The sequence below is a fragment of the Adiantum capillus-veneris genome, chromosome 28 (genome assembly GCF_014529385.1).
Source record: "Adiantum capillus-veneris isolate H3 chromosome 28, ASM1452938v2, whole genome shotgun sequence".
Lineage (NCBI taxonomy): Eukaryota > Viridiplantae > Streptophyta > Polypodiopsida > Polypodiales > Pteridaceae > Adiantum > Adiantum capillus-veneris.
In genome coordinates, this window is record NC_140958.1 from 118,900,368 (window position 1) to 118,928,032 (window position 27,665).

Consider the following 27,665-nt stretch of genomic DNA (forward strand, 5'->3'; position numbering starts at 1 on the left):
CACCTCACGTGCTTCCTCAAATGTTGATGGGAATTTTAACTCTACCTTGGTCTTCAAAATTGGATACAAGCCAGCCATGAACATATCTTTCTTTAGAAAGTTTGGTGCACCACCTTGGTTTTGTAAGGTAGCCTCCCATCTATCCCATAGGTTAAGGAAAACGGCCTCATAAGATGGGTAGTCTTCAAGGAATACCTGTTTATGTTGAAGTAGACACTTCCAAAGACCCTCTGGAGTATCTCCTTGCCCAAATTTGGCAAGAAAAATTGCACGTAGCCTCTACCAATTGGTTTTGTTTTGAGGTTGCAAGGCCTCGTACCATGCCTTAGCCTCCCCTTTGAGAACGAGTGGAAAAGCACGCAGCTTTGCCTCTTCTTGATCTCTCCCAGAGATGAGGTGTGCCATCTCCAAATTATCCAAAAATTCTTGTGCATCCTCACCATTTTTAGAATGAAAGGTAGGAAAAGTGCTTGACATTTTTAAAATACAAGGAGTCTTGTGTACCACAAAGTTTTGACTACGATGAGTGATCACATCAAAATGAAAATATATACATCAAGTGTTAGTTCATAATTTATCATAGGAAAAATAAAAGGGTTGATTGAGGCATTAATTTCATTAAGGCGAGTGGGTCCAAAAATTCTCCTAATGGTTGCTTGAAATCTAAATTTTGTAGCAATTATGATGTGCACAGATTGACGAGCTATGGGTGTAAAAGGAGAAGCAGCTCCAGGTTGGTTCATGTGACAATGTGTTCTCCTTTTTCTTTCTCTTGAAGAAAGTTTCCTTTGAGTGGATCCCTATCTAAGCGCCTCTTGTTGCTACCTCAAAACAAAATAAAAACATGGACATCAAATGAATCATCATAATTAATGAATGGAAGAATGATGGGATTTGGAGATGCCAAGATTTCACCAAGTCTTTCTGCTCCAAACATAAAAACAATGCGTTGTTGGTAAAAAAATTTGCGATCTACACAAATGTTAATTCTGATGCGTTGTGAAAAATGAAAAGCATATGGTGCAACTCTATTGTTCATGAGGAGAATAGAGGGCAATTAGGAAAGTTCCTCAGTGGGGGCACCACTTTTATGAGAGCGGATTTTTTGAGATGGGGCTCAACTCAAGGCTCCCACCAGACAACCATTCCGTGAGACCCTACACACGCATATTTCTTAGGGGCACCACCCTCTTTTATGGAGAAAGAAGGAAACCAAAACAAACCATATACAACACACACACACACACACACACACACACACTCACACCTTCCTTATGTGCTTCAACACAAAATGCCCTTCAACCATTCAACACACACTCCTTAAGCAATCCCTTTGAACACTGCACAAACTCACATGCAAAGATTGACCTTCACCATATTAGTGCTCATATACTTCTATGAAAAGCAAGCACAAAACCTCAAAACTCAAAACACCATAATGCACAAATACTTGACAACTCCTTTCCTTTCCCAAAAGAAGAGACTACTTACACACATAAGGCGGCATGCATAGAGAGCTCTTCTCCATCTATGCAGCCCCAAGACTTACTTACACACAACATAAGGAGAGAAACCAAGCATAATAGACACCATGGTACACAAAAAACTTTCTCAACAAACAAGCAACCCAATGAGCACAAAATATGAGAAGCTGCCAAGATATGCTTACCAATTTTACATGCGTTTAGAGCAAAAGTGTGACGACGACACCCCAATTGCAACAATTTGTTGATCAAACCATGAGATAGATCATTGAACTTGATATCCTTGCTCTCATATAGAATCTACAATCCTTATTTAGGGATGAGTATGGTAAGAGAAATGTTTGCAAGAGAATGGTAGCAATAGCATATTGATGCTCTCTCTATGGTGCCGCTTATGATAGCGAGCTTAGGAAATGGATAGGGAGACAAGAGGAGAGAGAGATTAGGGATTCCCTAACCTTAGAGGATCTTATTTTCAGCAATGGAGTAGGTGTGTGTGTTTTTGTGTTTGCCAAAGGGCCTTTTTATTGCTATACAAGACCTTGGGTTAGGTTAAACTTGACTAGGGTTGGTAAGTAACCATAGTTAGATTCCCTTTTGACCATTCCTTCAATTATGCAAATAAGGGACTTATTGTTTCATTAAAAATAGCCTTTTAAGTCGTGGAGGCTCCATAAGGGTTGATAATGTATGTGGGCCCCACCATGATGTCCCTCCAGTGGCTCCTGCAGAGTGTCCCCATCCTGTTTGTTGTGTCTCTAGAAGCATCTTGAGCCGACCCCTCCACATGCAAGTGGTTTTTAACTCCCCATTGGTTATTTAGAATGTTGGAGAAGTCAAGAAAACTTTTCACCTTTGTGGTTTACCTGATTGTAACTTTGACATGTAGTAATAGTGTCCCCAACACCTTGTTTTCACCATAACTTTCAGCCTGTAACTCAGAATTGGGTGCTGTAAAAGGCAAAGTTGACCTTCTCAAAGTGTTTAAGCTGATTTTGGAGTGTTACTCAAGTATAAACACGAGCTAAGGCTTTCAAGATGCATTCAAAACACCTTTTGAACCAAGTCTCCTTGTAGGGGGCCCTTTAGCATGCATCCAAGGTGTAGCATGCTTTTTCAAAAGAGAATCCACCTTAAACAAATGAGGTAGGCTCCAATAAAGTTTGATTTATTGGGGATATACATTATATTTAAGATTTGTTGACCAACACAAGTAAATGATCCAAGAGTTGGGTCGCATAGTGGTGGGGAAGGGAAGGCCTACATGGTTAACCCTACCCTTGAGAGAAGATGGGTAAGATAACTGCCCATAAATTATTTATTTACAAATTATGGGATGTAGATAGCTATTTAAATTAGTAAAGGTAATTAGTTAAAAGAATATGCAATAAAAAAACTAGGAGAGTAGAATTAAGTTTACTATTTACATTTAGCATGAAGAGAGAAATATGATGTAAATGCATAAAGATCTAAGAAGGGTAAGGTGTTTGTATGGAAATAAGCTATTACGGAAAGAGAGAATGAACACTAGGTTAAAACTTTGATAAAAAATATATACATTTGAGTAGAAATGTAGTTCAAATGCAAAGTTACCATTTAACGCTACTCATATTAGCCCTCCCCTTCATCTACGATCATTCATGCTCCTAGATGAAACAAAATAGTTTTTTCCTTTTTCTTTTTTTTCTTTTTTTTCTTATTTTTCTTATTTTTTTTAAAAAAGGAGGAGTGATATACACTCTTTTACTCCATTAGACCTGCTTTTCATTACCTCAATCCCATAAATCAGAGATGGGAGGGTTACCTTGGGTATGTTGAGATTCCAAGCCTGGTTTTTTCTTTGTACATCAAAGCTTTAAAAATAGGTGGATCATTTGCCAAGCCGAAGGGAGCCATGCCAATTTGGAGCTTAAACGATGTAGGTAGATGACTTCCTATCAACGGATTGATACGTTGAAAGTAGGGCTTTAATCTCCATCCATTGACTCTGGTCTTGTGGAGTTTTCCTGATAAATCTGCTAATCTGTAACTACCATTCCCAAACTTTGTTTTTATCATGAAAGGTCCCTCCCATCTTTGCAAAAATTTTTTGTCAAGTCGAGTATCAAGTCGGTTATCATAGTGAAGAACCAACATACCTTCCTTGAATCCTTTCCCCTTGAGCTTCTTGTTGATTTTGTCCCTTTGGCTTGTGGCTTGGGCAATGTAATAGTCGATGGACTCTTCTCTATCAAGCTCAAGTCGTTGAAGATCTAAAATTCTTTCCTGCAAAGCTTCTTCCCGTGAGAGAATGCGTAGGCTTGCAATCTCCACCTCAATAGGAAGGAGTGCCTCCTGTCCATATACCAAATGAAAAGGAGTGAATTGAGTGGATACCTTGAAAGATGTTCTGTATGCCCATAGAGCTGCGGTCAAATGACGATCCCAGTCGTTTGGTCGATCTGCAACATGCTGAGAAATGATCTTACATATCATTCCATTCACCTTTTCAACCAACCCATTGCACTGAGGGTAGTAAGGTGTAGAATGCAAATGTCTGACTTTTAACTTTGTCAAAAGATTATCTAGGAGCTCTGCTCTAAACCCTGGACCACGATTTGACAAAATCTCTAATGGTGTGCCGAATCTATTGCATATTTGATCAAAGATAAATTTTGATACCTCCTCGGCTGTAATTCGTGTTGTACTTGCTGCCTCCGCCCATCGTGTCATGTAATCTACTCCCACAATGATGAAGACCTTCCCGGTAGATGTGCGAGGTAAGGGGCCTATTGCATCCACACCCCACTTCTCAAAAGGACGATACGAAATTATTGGAACTCGAGGTTCGTAAGTGAGTCGTCGATTTCCAGCAATCTCACAACCTTTGCATGACTTACACCAATGCTGGACATCACGGTGTAGACTTGGCCAAACAAACCCTGCTTGCAAAATCTTCCTGTTTGTAATATCATGAGAAAAATGACCCCCACAGACATCATCATGGCATGAAAAGAGGATTCTCTCTATTTCTTGAACAGAGGGCACCCTTCTTAGCACCAAATCTTTCCCTTTATGATACAGATCATCTCCTATGAGTTGGTAAGGAGTTGCCTTTTTTACCAACCTATGCCTTTGCACTTTATCCAAGTGTTTAGGGTACTCACCAGTTTGGAGGAAAAATATGATGTCCTTCAATTCCTCTTGGCCTTGGTACTTTGGTTCGTAGAGCTTCACACCTCCCACCATGATCTGAAGTTTCTCATTGGCGAGATAATCTGCTTCCTTGTTGAGGGTTCTCACAACATGCTGTACCTGTGTAGCTTCAAAGTTCTTTATCAAAGCCTTCACCTGTCTAAGCCACTCCACTAGAGTAGGGTTCTTGCACTTCCATATCCCTTGGATTTGCCTAATAACTAGTAAGGAATCACCTCTTATTATAAGTTTTTCGATGCCAAGTTTTCTTCATTCTTCAAGCCCCAACTTTAAGGTGACATACTTTGCCTCATTATTAGAATGAACATTTTCCAAGGTGATACCTTTTTTAACAAGAACTTCCCTTTGTGGACTTAGAATAAGAACCGCCCTTACTGCCTGATCGTGTTGTCGTTGGTAAGCTCCATCAAAGCACAAAATGTGTTCATTGTCCATCTCCTCCTCATTATTTTGTGGTGTAGCTTTGTCTCCTGCCTTTGGTGACTCTTTCCTTTCTCTCACTTTGTATGTGAGAATGTCTGCAAGACCTGCCCTTGTGCTATCTTCCACAAGAAAAGTGTATTCGAAATCTTGAAGTTCTAGAACCCATTTGGCTATCCTAGATGAGAGGATCATGTGTTGCACAACATATGGTAAATTGTTTTCCATGGTGAGAATGACAAATGGTGCAGGTAAGAGATATGATCGGAACTTTCTTACCGCAAACATAATTGTGAATACCACCTTCTCCATATCGGTGTAGCCCTTCTCTGCAGCGGTCATGACTTTGCTTGCAAAGTATACTGGCCTCATGTAGCATGTTTTTGGGTCTTTTTGCATGAGAACTACACCGATGGCCTCTATTCCTACACTTGGCGTGATGTAATATGTATCCTTTGGATTTGGTGGCATTATTGTTGGAAGAGAGTTGAGAATACCCTTTACTTCAGTAAAGCATAATTCGTGTTCCTCTCTCGATTCAAATGTGGGTTTGTTTGCTAGCTTGTGCAAAGGTGCAATAGCTTCCGCTAGAAGGTGAATGAAACGAGACATGTACCTTACTTTGTGGTTGAAAGTCATGAGCTCCTTGGTTGTCGTTGGTGGTTGTAGTGACAAGAGAGCATTTACTTTTGATGGATCCAATTGAATTCCTTGCAAAGAAACCACATGACCTAGCAATACCACTTGTGACTCTGCAATGTGACACTTCTCAGGATTAAGCTGTCCCCCAAATTGATGAAGCCTCCTAAGCCCCTCCTCAACTTTTTGGCAATGAAGTCTTTGGCTACTATAGATACAGAAGTCATCCATAAAAACCCTGATTGACTTTCCAAAGAAGGGCTGAAAGACAAGAGTTGTAAACCTTATAAAGGTACTAGGAGCATTTGTGAGCCCAAATGGCATCACTCTATAGGCAAAGCAACCCCAAGGTGTGATGAAAGTGGTTTTTAACTGATCTTCTTCTGCTATTCTGATTTGAAAATACCCTGAATACCCATCACACACTGTGTAACATTCATAGCCGGCTACTTCGTTTAAGATTTCATCTTGGAAAGGAAGAGGAAAATGATCCCTCTTTGTTGCAGCATTGAGCGGTTTGTAGTCAACACAGACCCTCCATTTTCCGTTCTTTTTAGGGGTTACTACAATTGGGGACACCCACTCAGAGTTAGACACAGGGTAAATGAAACCAGCTTTGAGGAGTCGGTTAACCTCTGTCAAAAGTGCCTCTTGTTGTATTTTTCCTAGGCGCCTTAGCTTTTGAGCCACAGGTTTAGTACCTGGTTTTAATTCTATGCCATGTTCTATAACATCCACACCTCTAATTTGTGAGTAATCAGTGATAAACAAATTGGCATACCTCTTCAGCATATCGATGTAGGACCGCTTCTCCTGAGGGGTAAGATCTTTTGCAAGAATCCTCTCAAAGTCTTCAAAGTGCTTGTGGTCACCTTTGTCATCCTTTGTTTGCTCCTTTGTTGGGTCAACCTCTATTGATGGAGTTTTTGATGTGTTGAAGATGATTCCCATTACCTCCAAAGATGATTCTTCTTCGCTATTGGATGTAGTGGTTGAACTTTCCTCATCGCTTGAGCCAAAACTCTCTTCACTTTCTTCATCAGTCGTGGTCTCATAGTTGATGTCGAGATGCTTTCCTTCATGCCAATCGTATACTACATGTTGCCCCTTTTTGAGAATCAATTGTCCTCATCCCCATTTTTGATCTGCATTCACAGCAATGAGCCAAGGCCTCCCTAGGATGATGGGATAGCCCTCCCCCTTGGCTGGCATAACATACATGTCCACACGTGCATCTATATTACATACATAAACTTTTACATTCTCGATGATCCCTAGGCACTTCACACTTGCATTGTTGGCCAGCCTAGCTTGACAATTAGAGGATTTAGTGATTTCAAGCCCTAGTCTATTCATGGCTCTTTCCGTGATCACACACATTTGTGCTCCACCATTAACATACACATTGGATACCTTCCTACCCCTTACATAAGCATCTACAATAGGTTCCACATCTTGTTGTGGCTTTGAAGTCAATGCCTTTACTGTCACCTTTTCTTTCTTTCTTGGGAGTCTTGTGCTTACAAGTTTGGACCAGTGCTTTCTCACCTTGGGTGATAGATGTAGGAGTTGAGGCCAAGAAATATTGGGCTTTTGAGTTTGCAAATCTTCTAAGATGTTGTAGTGTTCCATATTCTTTCCTAATGGAAAATCGTTGATGCCAATCTCCCTTCGCCTTGACCTCTGCTTCTTGCCTCCTTCCTCCTTCTTTGACTTTTTCTTCCTCTCCTTCCTTGCATGTTCTGACTCTTCATTCCTTGTGTCTTCATCCTTGTTGTGTGCTCTTGTGCGCTTTTCTGCTGGCATAACATCAAAATGTATAGGGATCACCTCTATCTCCTCTTCCAGCTTTCTGATGTTTACTCCTCTCTGTTCCTCCACTGGTGGGACAGGAGGGATGTTTGCCACTCGAGGTGGTGGTGGTCGACGAAGAATTTGCGGGGCTTGAGCATGCTCTTGCTGCACCATGAGCGGAGGGAGTCTAGGAGGGTATATGTCCCCTGGAAGCCTTCGAGGGTGAGGGCAATTATACATGCCATGACCAACTTCACTGCAATTCCAGCATCTCAACTCTTGTGCTTGACGTCGTTGATTGCGATTCCCTTCTCTTGGTTGTTGTTGTTGGGGTAGGCCCTGCACTAGATTCAAGGTGAGAATCTCTAGTTGTTGAGTTAATCTTTGCAAGATCTCTTGTTGTGATCCTTCCCCTATTTGTGAAGTTTGGGCAAGAGAGCCCCTAACTTGTGCTCCCATGCTTGGTGAAGAATCCCTCTCAATGACTTCATTTAGGTCCCTTGTTCTATGTGCTTGAAAATTTAACTTCTTGAATTTGACCATGGCCATCTCACGTGCTTCCTCAAATGTTGATGGGAATTTTAACTCTACCTTGGTCTTCAAAATTGGATACAAGCCAGCCATGAACCTATCTTTCTTTAGAAAGTTTGGTGCACCACCTTGTTTTTGTAAGGTAGCCTCCCATCTATCCCATAGGTTAAGGAAAACGGCCTCATAAGATGGGTAGTCTTCAAGGAATACCTGTTTATGTTGAAGTAGACACTTCCAAAGACCCTCTGGAGTATCTCCTTGCTCAAATTTGGCAAGAAAAATTGCACGTAGCCTCTACCAATTGGTTTTGTTTTGAGGTTGCAAGGCCTCGTACCATGCCTTAGCCTCCCCTTTGAGAACGAGTGGAAAAGCACGCAGCCTTACCTCTTCTTGATCTCTCCCAGAGATGAGGTGTGCCATCTCCAAATTATCCAGAAATTCTTGTGCATCCTCACCATTTTTAGAATGAAAGGTAGGAAAAGTGCTTGACATTTTTACAATACAAGGAGGCTTGTGTACCACAAAGTTTTGACTACGATGAGTGATCACATCAAAATGAAAATATATACATCAAGTGTTAGTTCATAATTTATCATAGGCAAAATAAAAGGGTTGATTGAGGCATTAATTTCATTAAGGCGAGTGGATCCAAAAATTCTCCTAATGGTTGCTTGAAATCTAAATTTTGTAGCAATTATGATGTGCACAGATTGACGAGCTATGGGTGTAAAAGGAGAAGCAGCTCCAGGTTGGTTCATGTGACAATGTGTTCTCCTTTTTCTTTCTCTTGAAGAAAGTTTCCTTTGAGTGGATCGCTATCTAAGCGCCTCTTGTCCCTGCCTCAAAACAAAATAAAAACATGGATATCAAATGAATCATCATAATTAATGAATGGAAGAATGATGGGATTTGGAGATGCCAAGATTTCACCAAGTCTTTCTGCTCCAAACATAAAAACAATGCGTTGTTGGTAAAAAAATTTGCGATCTACACAAATGTTAATTCTGATGCGTTGTGAAAAATGAAAAGCATATGGTGCAACTCTATTGTTCATGAGGAGAATAGAGGGCAATTAGGAAAGTTCCTCAGTGGGGGCACCACTTTTATGAGAGCGGATTTTTTGAGATGGGGCTCAACTCAAGGCTCCCACCAGACAACCACTCCGTGAGACCCTACACACGCATATTTCTTAGGGGCACCACCCTCTTTTATAGAGAAAGAAGGAAACCAAAACAAACCATATACAACACACACACACACACACACACACACACACACACTCACACCTTCCTTATGTGCTTCAACACAAAATGCCCTTCAACCATTCAACACACACTCCTTAAGCAATCCCTTTGAACACTCCACAAACTCACATACAAAGATTGACCTTCACCATATTAGTGCTCATATACTTCTAAGAAAAGCAAGCACAAAACCTCAAAACTCAAAACACCATAATGCACAAATACTTGACAACTCCTTTCCTTTCCCAAAAGAAGAGACTACTTACACACATAAGGCGGCATGCATAGAGAGCTCTTCTCCATCTATGCAGCCCCAAAACTTACTTACACACAACATAAGGAGAGAAACCAAGCATAATAGACACCATGGTACACAAAAAACTTTCTCAACAAACAAGCAACCCAATGAGCACAAAATATGAGAAGCTGCCAAGATATGCTTACCAATTTTACATGCGTTTAGAGCAAAAGTGTGACGACGACACCCCAATTGCAACAATTTGTTGATCAAACCATGAGATAGATCATTGAACTTGATATCCTTGCTCTCATATAGAATCTACAATCCTTATTTAGGGATGAGTATGGTAAGAGAAATGTTTGCAAGAGAATGGTAGCAATAGCATATTGATGCTCTCTCTATGGTGCCGCTTATGATAGCGAGCTTAGGAAATGGATAGGGAGACAAGAGGAGAGAGAGATTAGGGCTTCCCTAACCTTAGAGGAGCTCATTTGCAGCAATGGAGTAGGTGTGTGTGTTTTTGTGCTTGCCAAAGGGCTTTTTTATAGCTATACAAGACCTTGGGTTAGGTTAAACTTGACTAGGGTAGGTAATTAACCATAGTTAGATTCCCTTTTGACCATTCCATCAATTATGCAAATAAGAGACTTATTGTTTCATTAAAAATAGCCTTTTAAGTCGTGGAGGCTCCATAAGGGTTGATAATGTATGTGGGCCCCACCATGATGTCCCTCCAGTGGCTCCTGCAGAGTGTCCCCATCCTGTTTGTTGTGTCTCTGGAAGCATCTTGAGCCGACCCCTCCACATGCAAGTGGTTTTTAACTCCCCATTGGTATTTTAGAATGTTGGAGAAGTCAAGAAAACTTTTCACCTTTGTGGTTTACCTGATTGCAACTTTGACCTGTAGTAATAGTGTCCGCAACACCTTGTTTTCACCATAACTTTCAGCCTGTAACTCAGAATTGGGTGCTGTAAAAGGCAAAGTTGACCTTCTCAAAGTGTTTAAGCTGATTTTGGAGTGTTCCTGAAGTATACCCACGAGATAAGGCGTTCAAGATACATCCAAAACACCTTTTGAACCAAGTCTCCTTGTAGGGGGCCCTTTAGCATGCATCCAAGGTGTAGCATGCTTTTTCAAAAGAGAATCCACCTTAAACAAATGAGGTAGGCTCCAATAAAGTTTGATTTATTGGGGATATACATTATATTTAAGATTTGTTGACCAACACAAGTAAATGATCCAAGAGTTGGGTCGCATAGTGGTGGGGAAGGGAAGGCCTACAAGGTTAACCCTACCCTTGAGAGAAAATGGGTAAGATAACTGCCCATAAATTATTTATTTACAAATTATGGGATGTAGATAGCTATTTAAATTAGTAAAGGTAATTAGTTAAAAGAATATGCAATAAAAAAACTAGGAGAGTAGAATTAAGTTTACTATTTACATTTAGCATGAAGAGAGAAATATGATGTAAATGCATAAAGATCTAAGAAGGGTAAGGTGTTTGTATGGAAATAGGCTATTACGGAAAGAGAGAATGAACACTAGGTTAAAAATTTGATAAAAAATATATGCATTTGAGTAGAAATGTAGTTCAAATGCAAGGTTACCATTTAACTCTACTCATATTACCCCTCCCCTTCATCTAGGATCATTCATGCTCCTAGATGAAACAAAATAGCTTTTTCCTTTTTCTTTTTTTTTCTTTTTTTTCTTATTTTTCTAAAAAAAGGAGGAGTGATATACACTCTTTTACTCCATTAGACCTGCTTTTCATTACCTCAATCCCATAAATCGGAGATGGGAGGGTTGCCTTGGGTATGTTGAGATTCCAAGGCTGGTTCTTCTTTGCACATCAAAGCTTTAAAAATAAGTGGAGCATTTGCCAAGCCGAAGGGAGCCATGCCAATTTGGAGCTTAGACGATGTAGGTAGATGACTTCCTATCAACTGATTGATACGTTGAAAGTAGGGCTTTAATCTCCATCCATTGACTCTGGTCTTGTGGAGTTTTCCTGATAAATCTGCTAATCTGTAACTACCATTCCCAAACTTTGTTTTTATCATGAAAGGTCCCTCCCATCTTTGCAAAAAAATTTTGTCAAGTCGAGTATCAAGTCGGTTATCATAGCGAAGAACCAACATACCTTCCTTGAATCCTTTCCCCTTGAGCTTCTTGTTGATTTTTGTCCCTTTGGCTTGTGGCTTGGGCAATGTAATAGTCGATGGACTCTTCTCTATCAAGCTCAAGTCGTTGAAGATCTAAAATTCTTTCCTGCAAAGCTTCTTCCCGTGAGAGAATGCGTAGGCTTGCAATCTCCACCTCAATAGGAAGGAGTGCCTCCTGTCCATATACCAAATGAAAAGGAGTGAATGGAGTGGATACCTTGAAAGATGTTCTATATGCCCATAGAGCTGCGGTCAAATAACGATCCCAGTCGTTTGGTCGATCTGCAACCTGCTTAGAAATGATCTTACATATCATTCCATTCACCTTTTCAACCAACCCATTGCACTGAGGGTAGTAAGGTGTAGAATGCAAATGTTTGACTTTTAACTTTGTCAAAAGATTATGTAGGAGCTCTGCTCTAAACCCTTGACCACGATTTGACAAAATCTCTAATGGTGTGCCGAATGTACTGCGTATGTGATCAAAGATAAATTTTGATACCTCCTCGGCTGTAATTCGTGTTGTACTTACTGCCTCCGCCCATCGTGTCATGTAATCTACTCCCATAATGATGAAGACCTTTCCGGTAGATGTGCGGGGTAAGGGGCCTATTGCATCCACACCCCACTTCTCAAAAGGACCATACGAAATTATTGGAACTCGAGGTTCGTAAGTGAGTCGTCGATTTCCAGCAATCTGACAACCTTTGCATGACTTACACCAATGCTGGACATCACGGTGTAGACTTGGCCAAACAAACCGTGCTTGCAAAATCTTCCTGTTTGTAATATCATGAGAAAAATGACCCCCACAGACATCATCATGGCATGAAAAGAGGATTCTCTCTATTTCTTGAACAGAGGGCACCCTTCTTAGCACCAAATCTTTCCCTTTATGATACAGATCATCTCCTATGACTTGGTAAGGAGTTGCCTTTTTTACCAACCTATGCCTTTGCACTTTATCCAAGTGTTTAGGGCACTCACTAGTTTGGAGGAAAAATATGATGTCCTTCAATTCCTCTTGGCCTTGGTACTTTGGTTCGTAGAGCTTCACACCTCCCACCATGATCTGAAGTTTCTCATTGGCGAGATAATCTGCTTCCTTGTTGAGGGTTCTCACAACATGCTGTACCTGTGTAGCTTCAAAGTTCTTTATCAAAGCCTTCACCTGTCTAAGCCTTGTATACCTGGAGTTTGAACATAGTGTTCACTCACCCGTAGTCCAACACACATGACCAAATCTCCTACTTGGAAAGGTTTAGAAACATTAATTGAAAGATTAGTAAAAATCAAGCAGTATTGTACTCGTAACCCTGCGTATTGCCTTTGCAATCGAAACCCCTTGGTTAAAAACCCTTGGATATACTTTATATGAGAAAAACTCTAACTAGTAGCCAACGGTGACCAATATAGTTACTACTAGGAGGCTCTCTTAATCTATTCATGTTGTCCAATGAATTATGTGCTTGATAGCGAGGCCATACCTACTTGCTACTAAAAGAAACATCATCTGTATTGCTAGCATCTTGTGCACAAAAATTGCTTCATTGCTGTACAATGATCACAACAAATGATACTAGCCTCAACTGTTTGTAAACATAGTAGCTAATGTTATAGCAAAAGCGTAAACTATGCTTTAGTGGAATGAGTCCACAATACTCATACATACATGGTAGAAAAATAGTGTGATAATACCTTGGCTTCAATGACAGTCTCCCCAATGTGAGTAGAGGCCATATGTGCCTTGCGCGATGTGTACTGGCATGGATACATCATAGTTGGTCATTATAAACCACAACTATGAGCTTATATCCTCTTATTGCCAAACTTGTGTGGCATTATCCTTGATCCTAAATCAATGGAGAGTACTGTGGCATGGAGCAGAAGCCTTGCTTCGCAGTAAGTTTGTCAAAGCACTTTGCTTTGCACAACATAAAAATCTTATTCAAATTAAAATTTAAAGGACAGAAATACAAGTAGAACTTGAAAATGTGTGACCTTGTTGCCCATCTGAGAGCATTTGCCTTTGCTGGAATGTGACTCGTAGCCATGTCTTTTGAGAAATTTAGCGTTGTCGAATGTACCTTGTATGCCCTCGGGGCTTGGGTCATACTGACCTCCAATAAAATACAGGTAGACATGTTGCCAAATTTTTCCAAGTTCGTATGCTATGAGCATATTCCAAAATTTGAAAGTTTCTATGCAATATGCCCTTAATTGAAGCCGTGCTTCACATAAGTACATGAAAAAGATAAGGTAGGATGTAGAGGATGTTCATATCTAATAATAGCTTCTCCTACTGACGAACCAATGTCAATGTAGAAGAAAATCGACCTTGTGGAGTTTTCATTGAGAAAATCAGCCTTAAACTCTGCTTGACCGAAGCAACATTTTCTTGTCAACTTGACATTATAGAAAATCCTACAAAATGGAGTAAGTTGAAATTTGAAACGTAGATTTAAGGTTCTTACCAAATTTTATGACCATCGCCCTAGCATCACAAGTCAGAGTATCCTACACTTTGGCAAGCTGTGATTGTTTGTTAGGGCATTAGCCGCACATGTGGTCCTGCGGTCCTACGGAGGTCTGGACACTGCGGATCAGAAGTCATGCGGTATGCGGCAGCCGTAGCGGCACTTCTTCACAGGATATCATGGTACATGAGTGTATTCACCGTTCCTGATCTGCGCTGGAGCTGCAGTTGTATATGAAGGGGCATACCTGTCTTTTGATGTAACTCAACCAATATCTAGGATATTCATGGCATCTACTGTTGTAACTCTGTGTGTGGATCACACATGAATGAAGCCAGAGGTGTTCTGTGCTTGTGTACTATGTACTTACGTCTATTGTCATTATATATGTTGATGTTCATATAATGTAGTTGCGGGTAATCATTCCCGTAATGCCTGTTGCTCCTGTGCGGGCAATAGCCATTACATATGGCGACCACGATGCATGATGGACGAACTGCGATGAATATGCATGCACACTAGGTCGCAGGGTCCGCCTGACCCTGTGGTTCCAATTGTAGGAAGACGTCGGAGGAGAGGCGGTTCGGATGACTTTGTTTTTTCTTCACCGCAGGTTGAGGAATCTGTATCTCCATCACCAAGCTCGGTGCGTGGTAGGCGGTTGCGGTGAGAGAGGCGTACTCCACGCATTCAGTCATGTCCGTCTGTCGTACTTTCACCCTCACCCACATAGGTTGCTCCACCACTGTCTCCAGTAAGCAGTCCGGGGGTATCTCCGCCATTGTCTCCACCTCCTAGTGCTCGTCAGCTTTTTCCGAGAGGAGGAGGTACAGTTGGGCAAGGGGTGATGGCTCATCCTCAGATTAAGTATAGTCGGTTTCGAGGTCTTTCGAGCAAAGACCCTGATGCACATTTGCACCAATTCAATAAAGCTTATGGATTGAATCATCCTGGGGTGGTGATTCCTCTCCATCAACAATCAGTGTTTGAATCTACACTCTCGGGGAAAGTTGCGAAATGGTTGTCCGAATACCCTGATGATCATTTTCAGACGTATGCTGACGGATCCATAGCGTTTCTACGAAGGTTTCGAACGGAAAAGACAGTCCCTCAACATTTGGAAAAGCTTCAAACGCTCCGGCAGAAGTCATTGCCAGTGGAGGATTACACTGCAAAATTTTGGATGCTTTTGCAGAGGGTACCTCAGGCACAAAGGCCGGCAGCCGAAGTGCTGAATGATTATTTTTTGCGGGGGCTCAACAAGGATCTCAGAACGGCTATGGCAACAGTGGATAAGGTAACTACTCCACTGGATAATGTAATTGCTAGGGCTGTAGTAGCAGGAGAGGCTTTAGAGGATACGGAATTTCCAAAGAAGTCAAAGAAAAAAGACAGGAAGAAATCTCATCGGAAGTTGCAAGACAGTGGTAGTGATAGTTCGGAGTCGGAATCCGCGGTATCAGATTCCTCAGACTCAGGCAACAGCGATTCGGAAAAAGAATCGAAAGAGACACCGCGGAAAAAATCCCAGCGTCACGGGAAAGGTGTTTCATCCGGATCGTCGGAATCGGCTGCAGTGGCTAAAAGTTTGAAGGAACTATGGTGTACCCAATGTCAGAATCCGTGCCATGCTGCTCAGGAGTGCGCAATGAATCAGAAGTGGTGTGCGATTTGCACGACCAATACTCATAATACAGTGGAATGTTATTTCAATGGCCAGGGTCGTCGGAGTCGAGGGGACTCTTCTGCCTGGCAACAACCATAGATAGGGCAGGGACAAGAGCCTGCTGTGGCGATGGCTCATGCTCATACATCAGAGACGCATGTGCAAGGTCAAGCAGGAGGAAGGGGTCAAGGGGGAGGACGAGGTAGCGGAAGAGGTGGCCGTGATCCTAATCGCCCCAAGACATGCCTATTATGTTTGGGGGATGGACACTGGCGATCTGAGTGTACTGAAGCTATGGCATACGATCGGAAGAAGCAGGAACGTTGTGCAAGGAAACAGGCTAGTGTGGCTATGGTTCAGATTGAAGGACTGGAGGAGTCTGATCCAGTGGTTTCATTAATCACGCGCTCGGGTAAAAATGTCATTCCAACTCCCAATGTGAAGATTCCGGATTAGACGACTCAGGAAGAAGTGCGGAAAAAGACTGTGTCCTGGTTGCCACAATCCGCACCACCAATGAAGTCAGCAGGACCATCGACTGTGGGCCAGGAAATAAAGGAAGGAACAGCTGGAAATAAGGATGATATTAAAGAACAGGAGGATTGGAATTCAGTTTGGAAAGAGGTCCTCACGTCACCAATACAATTACCTCTGGGTTCATTCTTGAAATTGGTCCCGAATTTCCATAATGCATTGCTGCGACAAACGACCACTGAGCTGAGGGAAGTCGCCTTTGGGAAAGTTGAAAGCGAGGACGATGATTCAGCCCCATTGCTGGCGAATAGGATCACGGATACCCGCATTCCGGAGCTTTCAGTTAGATACCATGGAACATACATTGACAAGGTACTGTTGGATGGAGGAGCGGGAGTAAACATTATTACCCAAGCAGCTTGTGAGCGTTTTGGCCTCAGTGATTGGGAGCCTGCACCCTTTGTAGTCTGCATGGCAGATCAAAGAAGAGTGCAACCAGTGGGTTTACTTCGGGGCATTGTTTTGGATGTGGCGGGCTTATCCTTTGCTGTTTCCTTAGTAGTCTTAAATATTGAAGATCATAATCAGGATTATCACATTATCTTGGGGAGACCCTGGTTATGATAAGCGAAGGTAAAGCATAATTGGGAAGCAAATATGCTTACAGTAAATAAGGATAGAAGAAAAGTGCGGGTGATGTTGGGAACATGCAGACAACCAATTCAGGCAGCATGGCCGGTGATAGCATAACAGTAAATATGGTAGAAGGATTAGAAGAGGATGAAGAGGAGCAATTTCTAAAAGCTAATCCGGATTTGGTTTCAATATATCTTGCGGATATTTCTTTGATTCCGAAAGGGAATTCGGTGGGAGTTTCAGGAATTCCAGGAGGAATGGGTAGGTGCTTCCAAGTCGTGAATCATTGGAGGACGTTATTCAACAAGAGCGTGCGTTTGAGGCGCGAATGGAAAAAATTACACGGGTTAAAGAAGATGAATTAGAGAAGGTTTTTCTTTGGGAGCAAGCGGAGTCTCAACCCATATATATTAATAAGTAGCTGGAGGCAAGTTTTAGAGATGATTTGATCAAGTTACTGACAGAGTTTAAGGATGTTTTCGCATGGGAATATGCGGATATGCAGGGATTGGATCCTAAGTTCTATCAGCAGACGATAAATCTGAAACCGGATGCGGTGCTAGTGAAGCAGCACTCATACAGGATGAATCCGAATGTGGCAAAGCAAGTTAAGATGGAAATTGATCGCCTTTTGGAAGTGGGTTTTATTACCCCTATTGATAATCCGGAGTGGATTTCTCCAATTGTGGTCGTACCAAAGAAACATAAGAAAATCCGAATTTGTGTGGATTACCGGAAATTGAATGCAGCTACTGTTCCAGATCCTTTTCCTCTTCCATTTTGGATGATGTAGCAGGACATGAGGTGTATACTTTTTTGGATGGATTTAGTGCATATAATCAAATCCGAATGGCATTGCGGGATCAGCCAAAAACAGCTTTTATTACCGCATGGGGTGTGCTCGCCTGCATAGTGATGTGGTTCGGATTGCGGAATGCACCTTCCACTTTTCAAAGGGATATGTTTCAAATTTTTGGTCCTTATTTGACGGATTTTATGAGAAATTTTCAGGATGATCTCAGTGTTTTTGGAGCACAATTGGAGCATTTGAAGCAATTACGGTTATGCTTTACGAAATGCAGAGAGGTAAAATTCAGTTTGAATCCTTTAAAGTGTGCATTTGTCGTTCGCAGTGGCAGGCTATTGGGACATATAATTTCTGAAGATGGTATTTCGTGGATCCGGACAAAATTGCCGCAATCATGGAAGCGCCTCCATCGTGGAACCAGAAACAGTGCCAGATTTTCCTGGGTCAAGCCCGTTGGCATGGGAGGCATTTGCGGTTTGTCGCGCATTTGGCAATCCCGATTACTCAGGCAGCTCATGCTATAGATTTTGAATGGACACAGGAATGCGACTTGGCTTTTCGGAGATTAAAACTTCAGCTATCCAAAGCTCTGATTATGCTTGCACCGAATTTAGGATTTTCATGTGTTTGTGGATGCTTCGGATCGAGCTATTGGCAGTGTGATGATGTAGGAACAAAGTCAAGGATGGTTCCGACCTGTCTATTATGCCAGTAGACGATTATCATCCGCAGAAAGAAATTATTTAGTAATCGAAAGGGAATGTTTAGGGATGATTTATTCAGTGAATAAATTCCGGCACTATCTGTTGGGCCGACGTTTTTTCTTCCATGTGGACCCTTCGGCTCTTTTACCTAGTAAGGCAACAGAATTTGACGGGAAGATTGGCCAGATGGGTGCTTTTGCTGCAAGAATTTGACTTTGAGATCATACATCGGCCAGGGGCTCAGCATGCGGTGGCGGACTACCTATCCATGTTAGATTCCGGAGAGCCGCAGACGGGTGTAGCTGATGAATTTCCGGATGCGTCTCTATTTCTAATAGGAGTAGATGTAGAGGATACCGCAGTTCCGAAACAGGCAAGGGTCATTCCTAGCATCCCATGGACATGGTATGAGGAGATGTTCATTTTCTTGATAGCGGCAAAATGCCTTCCTTCTTGTCCAGCCAACAGAGGAAACGTATGGCTATTAGAAGCATGAATTTTGAGATCATTATGGGAAAGCTCGATTATCGTACGGTGGCAGATGTGCTACTCAGATGTGTGCTACCACAAGAGCAGGAATCAGTATTAGAGGAAGTCCATACTGGTATTGCGGGAGGTCACTTTGCAGCATTAATCACAGCTCGAAAGGTTCTCCAATCTGGATTATGGTGGCCCACATTGTTTCAGGATGCGAGAAATTATGTGCAACAGTGTGATGTGTGTCAGCGGTTGGGGCAACCTACCAAACGGTTCAGAATGCCTTTTCAGCCAGTTCTGCCCTTGGAGCCTTTTCAAAAGTGGGGTTTGGATTTTGTTGGTCCTTTTAAACCAGTGGCAGCTCACACAGGTAATAAGTATATTTTGACAGCTACGGATTACGCTACCAAATGGGTGGAGGCATGGCCTTTGAGAGATAACACTGCAATTTCTGTGGCGGGATGCTTATATAAGGATATCATTTCTAGATATGGCTGCCCTATTGAGCTGATTAGTGACAGGGGAAGTCATTTTTTGAATAAGGTGATGGAGAGAATGCTACGGTTTTATTTTGTATTGCACAGGAAATCTTCTACATATTATCCTGAGGCAAATGGGCAAGCAGAATCAACTAATACGCAATTGATTCGGATTTTAACAAAGTTAGTGAATATGCATCGAACGGATTGGGATGTGAAACTTCCTTCCGCCTTATGGGCCTATCGGACAGCTTATAAAGTGGCAACAGGATTGACTCCTTTTAAGTTGGAATTTGGCATGGAGGAAATCACCCCGATGGAGCATGTGATACCGAGTCTGCGGATGCTGATTGCGGATCGGCTTCTTCCGGATGATTATGTGATTTATCGATTGGATGCTTTGCAGGAACTAGACGAAGAGCGGCTGAATAGCTTTGCGGTGCTGTAGGATCTGCAGTCTAGGCGGAAAAAATGGCTGGATCGCCCGAAGCGCGGCAATTTGTTCGGGGACAGCTGGTCCTTGTCTTTAATTCCCGCCTCGGGAAGATGCCGGGGAAGCTTAAATTACTGTGGTCAGGACCATTCATGATTTTTCAAGCATGCGGGTCCATCTCTTTTTATTTGGCGGATTTATGGGGGGAGGTTATTTCTGTACCGGTCAATGGTTCAGACTGCGCCATTATGTTTCACCTACCCCGATTCAATGCCCCTTTGCTGTGGTACAAGAGCCGGAAGCCGCCCTAATCATGATTGGGGATTCTTTTGCATGCAATCTTGGAAAGCGGGAAAGGAACTATGATGGTTGCGACACCGTGGATCGCCCTATTTTGGGAACTCATTGTGAAAGGGTTACTACATGCAGACGATTCTTATTGTGTTTCTCCTGTTTTGTGTGTCGCGCGCTCTTAGTTCTATACTCTCTGCTCCTTCATCTCATCGCTGCCATGACAGCTTCCCTCCTGTAATGTATTCCTTTCACTCCTGTACAGCAGCTAGCGCTTTGACGAGTGGATGCATGGCTGCAAGACTTGCGGTTGCATGTGTTCGCCAACTTGGATTGGCAAGGGATACCAGTTCACCCGCAGGCAGTAGGTTTGTTTGAGCAACTGGCTGCTGGTGATATTGTGGTGCTGAATAATCAACAGATTCAGTTGACAGTAGAAAGGATCTCCAGGTGTTGCTGTTTGCCCAACGATGGCGTGGTGCGTGCCTCTCATGTGATCCCTGCTGCAGATGTCGAGCAGGAGTTTGTCTTTAAAGTAAAAGGGGAGTATAAGCTTTCAGTGTTGTCAAATGCAGCAACCAGGGATGCGTATCGATGGTTTCTCGAGGCGATTTGGCTACAAGCAAAAACCTATACGATTTCGACCCGAGCAAGAAATGTTTTGCATTCGGCCAATTTTGGGCCAGTAGCTTGGGCAACGGTTGTCAGAGAACGACTGCTGGCGGAGTGCCAAAGAGTGATGGCACAGTTGGGGAGAAATACCCCAACCAGTACAAAAGTTGGCCAACTGCTCACATTGATTTTTCCTTTAAGATAAGTTTTTCCTCTCGCCCTGCGTCCTCTCTGTCACTTTGAAGATGATCGATTGGTGATCCAAGGGACTATTGCTCCTCTGTCGCAAACGAAAATTTTGGCGGTGCCTGCTGAGAGAGAAACACAGCAGCAACATGTTGGCACTAGGGATTTTCCAGGTCCATCGACAACGATGGTATCCTTTGGAACCCATGAGATGGCCACTGTAGGTGAAGGATCAGCAAACCGCAAGTGCGGAAGGAAGGAACAACAATTTTCTACACCACCTCCAACGGCTGCATCTCTTGTTTCGGAGAATTCTGCGGTGGCTCGCTGGCGCCGCCGAATGCAGGAGAGAGTGGGCAGTGCTACTCCGATGAGGACGGGCTCTCCGGTTGCGGATTTTCCCGCTCAATCGAAAGCTTCTGGCACTACCAATGCGGCTGCCTCGACGGGAGGTACTCTTCCCACTGCGCTACCCTGGGAGGCTACGACAGCGACTCCCGCTGACCAATTACAGGCATGTGGCACTTTTTTGAGCACACTTGCAGAGTCTAATCGTGCGGCGTGGCTAGCGCCCGCCACAGAGGGAAGAGTAAATGAGCTGGAAGCGCAGGTAGTGGCTCGCAGACTCGCATTGCCGAGTTTTCCACTCAAAATGAGGAGTTGACTGCAACAACTCGCCAGCAAGGGGCAGAAATACAGATGTTACGAGGGGCTAATGCCGAGTTTGTGGCCTCTATTCAACAAGAACTTCTTCAGTTGAGAACGCAGCATAGCCTGGCCTCATACTTAGCCTCGCACCCTGGTGATGTAATGATTAATATGAATGATTTGGATGCGTTGGCAGTGGAGATGCAAGAGGATCTCCGTGTTTTTTTGGATAATCAACTGCAAAGCTGGAGCACACGCTTGGCTGCTGAGGTGAGAGCACAACCACCCACTCAGCAGGTTGTGGTGCAACAACCCGAGTCATCCAACACTTACAGAGGTAAGAGTGTTGTTCTCGAGGGTTTTGATGTTGCTGATTGGGCACAAGCTACAGAGGATTGTGCTGAAGCCCAGGCTCATGTATCTTGATTGCAGAAAATGATTCGTCGGTTTCGTAAGGAGCAGCGCAGGGTCTGTTTTTGGGTGGAGACCTTGGATCGTTCTTTTTCTCTCAGTCTACCACCTTGCCCTCCATTTTGGTCTGCTCTGAATAGATACCTTTCTCGCTATTATCCTTTACATACACCTCTTGCTCCTTTGCACAGGCGCCTCAATCTATCTCTTTGCCAACGCAGTTTATTCCTCGGGCTCCCTGGCCGGAACATATTGAGATAGATCCACATCTTTTGGATGAGGTCTATCGGGCACATACTACAGATTTTAGAGGCTTTGGCTAAATTGATATTTCCTCTTCACCAGAGCAGGGTGCACATCATCAACCGGAACCTTCCAACCGGAGGGGATGATTGTGGGTTCACGCAATCCACCGTGCGTGCCAGGTGTTACGGCATTAGCCGCACATGCGGTCCTGCGGTCCTGCGGAGGTCTGGACACTGCGGATCAGGAGTCATGCAGTATGCGGCAGCCGTAGCGGCAGTTCTTCACAGGATATCATGGGACAGGAGAGTATGCACCGTTCCCGATCTGCGCTGGAGCAGTGCTTGTATATGGAGGGGCATACCTGTCTTTTGATGTAACTCAACCAATCTCTAGGATATTCATGGTATCTACTGTTGTAACTCTGTGTCTGGATATGTGTTGCTTTCACAAATGTCACCTATCATGCAATTGGTAGGAGAAATTATACATGGTTTAAATGACATAAGGATAAGAGCCATATGTATGCAGCAGTCAACCCATTTGAGAATCAAAGCAGAAAGCAACATTTGCAATTTCTAGACTATATAGGCTATATCTATCCGTCTATTGTGTCTTATACAAAGAGCCAATCAAATAGATCCCTACTTAATGACATATATGACATATAAAAGATAATTGACAGCTTATTGATGACATTTATTAAGGTCATATGAATTTGGTGCATGGGGATAATGTTTTCTCTGGTGTTGTCCCATCTAGAGTAGTCAAGATTTGATGCCATCCAAACGGCTTAAGTAAATCCTCAGGAAATGGTTCTAGGATGTAATCTTTTTCCTCTACTAGTCTTTCTAGAATACAGTCCTCTTTGGCTAAACTTCCACATTTTGAAGCTCACACATGCAAAGATGTGATTTACTATGTAGCCATGCTAGGATTCCTGGTTGCTTGTGGTTGTTGAACTAAACTCCTCAATAGGTGTCTCTATAGCGTAACCTCTTTGTACCTCAAGTAGATGTGATCATTGCCCCAATCTTGTACCATCTTAAGTTGTCTCATGAATGGATGTCCCAAAATAGTATCAAAATTGTTTTCTTTACCAAAATCTACTATTTCAATTGTATGTTTGTATTCTATCCCACAAGATGTTGGAACTATTTGTTCTAGCATATTAGGTCTCTCTATATAACCGTTCGTGAGTTGCAATTTCATTCTGGTTTTCCTAAGAGTTGGTTTTCTCCATTTCTCCCAAATTTCTTTGGTGGCTATGGATACTCCAGCCCCACTATCAAGTATGGACATTTTTTTGACTCCTTTTGTCATAATAACTTATTTCTCATGTTAAACTGATCATTTAATATGGGGAAGTACCGGGGGAGAAAAAGCTAGAATATTGGTTAAGTTGGCAGACTGGCCATAGTAGGGATCCAAAGGAGGGAAAATAGGGATCCAAAGGGGGGGCCATCTGCAAAAGAGAAATGTGCAACAATGGGCTTCAAAGACCCTAAGGTTCAGCCCATTAAGACTTCCAAAATGCTAAGATTCCAAAATTCAAAGGTTATGTCCAAATGGTCAAGCTTAGTGATATTGGATGCTTTGTGAGTGTACAAAAAGGTCTTCAAGTCTCCTACATAGGAGGGGGTGAGCCATGTAAGTAGGGGATGAGAGAGAAACACACACTCACAAGCTCCCTTTACACAAAGGGAATATGGGACACATGTCAGCTCTCTAGCCCAGTTGCCCCCAAGGTGCACTCAAATCCTATTGGATGGCCATAGAGGTGGACCAATGAGAATTAGGCTAGAGTAATTTTAGTTTAATTCATATAAAAACACTTCATAGAAGAACCAATAGGAATTAAGCTCTCTAGAAGACTATTGGACAGTCTCCCAAGGGGTCCAATGAGCATTTAATAGCCCAATGGCTTGCCTGATTCCTATTGGCTAGAAGACAAAGGGCTCCAATGAGAGGTTAATTAATTTATTTGATTATCTTAAGCTCTCACAAAAGGGGAAAGGGGGACACATGTCACAAGGCTATCAATTATGCTTCTCAATTTTCATTGGTTAAGCTTTGCAGGGTCCAATGGGGTGCCAACATGAGTAAATTGCAAGAGGGGTCGACCAAGAGAGAGAGGGGGCTGAATTTGACAAGGCATTATCACATACACACACACTCACACAATCTCATGTGTGAAGCAAGAAGACTCTTTCTCTCTCTCTCTCTCTCTCTCTCTCTCTCTCTATCTCTCTCTCTCTCTCTCTCTCTCTCTCTCTCTCTCTCTCTCTCTCTCTCTCTCTCTCATTTTCAAGCTTTAATGGAAAGCTCATCACCTACTCCAAGCTTGTGAGAAGGGAGGCCTACACCAACAACGCTTGGCTTTGTGATGCAAATCCAACCAAGAGCCAAGCTTCAATGCATGCTCATCTCCTCTACCATGCTAATTACTAAGCTATGCTAAGCTACTATGAGTGATTATGTGAGGAGATATACTTCTTTCTCGTAAGATTACTCCTTCCTCTCAATCTACTCTCATATCCCGCTAGCTCTCACCATCTTCGAAGGTGTGTGAGGTCTTGGGTCTGAGACCGTGAGGGAATTGATGTTGTGTTTTAAAGTGTTTGCTAGTGCTTGAAGATTCCATCTTCATTGCACTAGCTAGTTCTTGAAGGAACACAAAGACTTGTATTGTAAAATGTCTCCCTTGATGGGGGAAACCTATAATACAAAGCCTTTTGGAGGGGTGACCGCCTCCATATAAATCCGGTCCTCAAATGTTGTCAATAGCTTAATTTCTCTCTCTGTTGAAGTATTGTTCATGCCTATCTAACTAGGTGCTCTGCTTTTTGTTGCTCTCTCTATCCAACACTCTTGCTATGCTCAGTAGGAATCTATTCTAATGAAATACTCACTATGTCTATGCTATTTTCCGCTACACACAAGTTACTAGGCCATTACATGCTACATTGGTATTAGAGCATTCTCTTTTCTTGCTCAAGAAGGGAGGTCCTCAAGCTATCTATAAATGGTTGGTGTTATTAATTGCAATTCAGTAAGTAGAAAAGAGATTTTTGAGCCTTGCAGTGCGCCTACCTTCGTGCAAATAACGGGGCATCACTGTCGACAGCTATGGTCTCAATAGTGGAGTCCTACGAGGCTTGCCTACGGCTTACTCACTATTGAGCTATTAGAAGATTGACAGGATCCGGTACTATTTTGGTGTTGAAAGACCCTCTCTTCTATTCCTTGCAATTAATGATATTCGAGTCACGGGTATAGTAGCTTGAGTGCTTTTCTAAAGGGGTAAAGAGGAGTAGCAACTAGGGCTTGAAGTGCCAAAGTACACCTAAAAAATTGTTAGAATGGCTATGCAAAGAAAGATTGTCCTAAACTTAAGATGGCAGGTCCGAGCAAAGATAAGCAGGTCCACATGGTACATCTCTTACCTTTAGATTCATCTTCGAGATATTCTAAAGTGCAAGTGTCGTACACTGATGCGGTACATGAATGTTCTATTACCCCATCTATGTGGCAACCTACGTTTGGTCCACATGAATTAGTGAGAATGCATGGCACAATGAAGGGACATAGGGTGCGCATCTTGATTGATGATGGTGCCTCTCATAGCTTTTTGAACTATAAGTTAGTCAAGAAATTGAAGCTACCTCAGTCTCAGAGTACCCATTCCTACAAGGTAGAGATGATTTGGGATAAGGATTCCGAAATCTGGGATAAATATGTTTCTCACATTCCACTTGAAATTCAAGGGCATATGATGCACCTCAAATTTCAAGTCATGCATATGGACCGAGCTGATGTGGTATTAAGTCGTGAGTGGTTGCACAACCCAGGGCCTTCTTTGAAACGAAGCTATGAGCACAATTCGTTTATAATTGACGATAATGGCACACATGTGTTACTTATGGGCAAAAAGAACGTACCACCTTCCCCACTCATTTGTACCGCGGAAGTTTCCTCGCTTTCCAATAAAGATGAAATAGAAGAAGTTGCTACTCATTGTGTCACATGTTGTCTTTAGATGTTCAAGGAACTAAGTGTGGTGATTTTAAGGGTGATGTGCATGAAGGAAGTTCCCCAGCCTTGCACTCTTTTCCTTCTACTTCTCCTAAGTTGAATCATGCAAGTAATGCTACAAGCAATGACACCTAATTATCTTATGAAGATAAACATTTTGTGCATCATCTACTTAATCACACAATTAATGTTAAGAACATAGCTTCTCCAGTACCTACTTTCGTGGTAAGACCACAAGTACGTTTAAAACTTCAGGAACTACTTTAGGAGTACAAAGATGTATTTCCTGATGATTTATCGGAAGGGTTACCTTCTGAACGTGCCGCTGATCATGGTATAGATACCATGCTTGGCACTAAACCTATTAGCAAACCTCCTTATCGGCTAGTCATAAAGAATCCGCTGAGGTGGAAAGGCAGTTGGTTGACTATGTTGGTCGAGGTTATATTTGACCTAGTTCTTCACCATGGGAGTTCCCTATTTTATTGGTGAAGAAGAAGACGGTACCATGCGCATGTGTGCGGAATATTGACGTCTTAATTCTGTCACCATTAAAAATAAGTATCCTTTACCAAGGATAGATGAGTTGTTTGATCAACTACATGGAGCATGCTATTTTACGAAAATAGATCTTTACTCGGGATATCATCAAGTTCGTATACAACTTGCGGATATTCCCAAGACTGCCTTCAGATTACGGTTCAGGCATTATGAGTTTTTGTTTATGCCCTTTTGTTTAACATGCTCTCGCTACGTTTATGACACTTATGGATAGTGTCTTACGACCATATCTTGGTAAATTTGTTATCATCTTTTTAGATGATATACTTATTTACAGTGCCATGGAAGAAGATCATATAGAACACCTCAGGTTAGTGTTCGACCTTCTTCGCACACACAAGCTTTACCCAAAAGAGAGAAAGTGTGAGTTTCTAAAGATAGAAATTCACTACTTGGGCCATGTCATTTCAACTCATGGAGTATACATGGACATGTCCAAAGTGGATGCCATTGTGTGTTGGCCTCATCCTACTAATTTAGAAGAGCTTCAATTTTTTCTAGGATTGGCAGGTTTTTATCGCAAATTCGTTCGTGACTATGCGAAAATTGTTGTTTCTATGATTGACCAACTGAAAGCTCAAGGTAAGATTTGTTTGTGGTGTAGAACAACAAAGCAGTTTTGAAAAGCTTAAGGTAGCTTTAGCCACTGCTCCTATTCTAGCCGTAGTTGATCCCACCAAACCATTTGTGGTTCAGACGGATGCTAGTAATAGAGCTATTGGAGCGGTTTTGCTACAGGGTGGCCAACCGATAAATTTTGAAAGTAAGAAACTTGATAAAGCTCAACAAAATTACTCTACTTATGAA